Here is a 502-nt window from a genome sequence, read left to right on the forward strand (position 1 = left end):
TGCCCTGCTTCATTCCGTATTCCAAGGCCAAATTTGCTTGTTACTCCAGGGGTTTCTTGACTTCTTACTTTTGCATTCCAGTCCCCTATAATGAAAAGGACATCTTTTTCCGGTGTTAGTTCTAAAGGTCTTGTAGGTCATAGAACCGTTCAACTTCAGCGTTACTGATCGGGGCATAGACTTGGATTACTGTGATACAGAATGGTTTGCCTTGGAAATGAACAGAGATCATTCTGTCGTTTTTGAGATTGCATCCAAGTACTGCATTTCAGACTCTTTTGTTGACCATGATGGCTACTCCATTTCTTCTGAGGGATTCCTGCCCGAAGAAGTAGATATAATGGTCATCTGAGTTCAATTCACCCATCCCAGTCCTTTTTAGTTTACTGATTCCTAGAATGTCGACATTCAATCTTGCCATCTCTTGTTTGACCACTTCCAATTTGCCTTGATTCATGGACCTGACATTCCAGGTTCCTTTGCAATATTGCTCTTTACAGCA

This window comes from Bison bison, unplaced genomic scaffold (assembly GCF_000754665.1).
Source record: "Bison bison bison isolate TAMUID 2011002044 unplaced genomic scaffold, Bison_UMD1.0 scf7180017864369, whole genome shotgun sequence".
Lineage (NCBI taxonomy): Eukaryota > Metazoa > Chordata > Mammalia > Artiodactyla > Bovidae > Bison > Bison bison.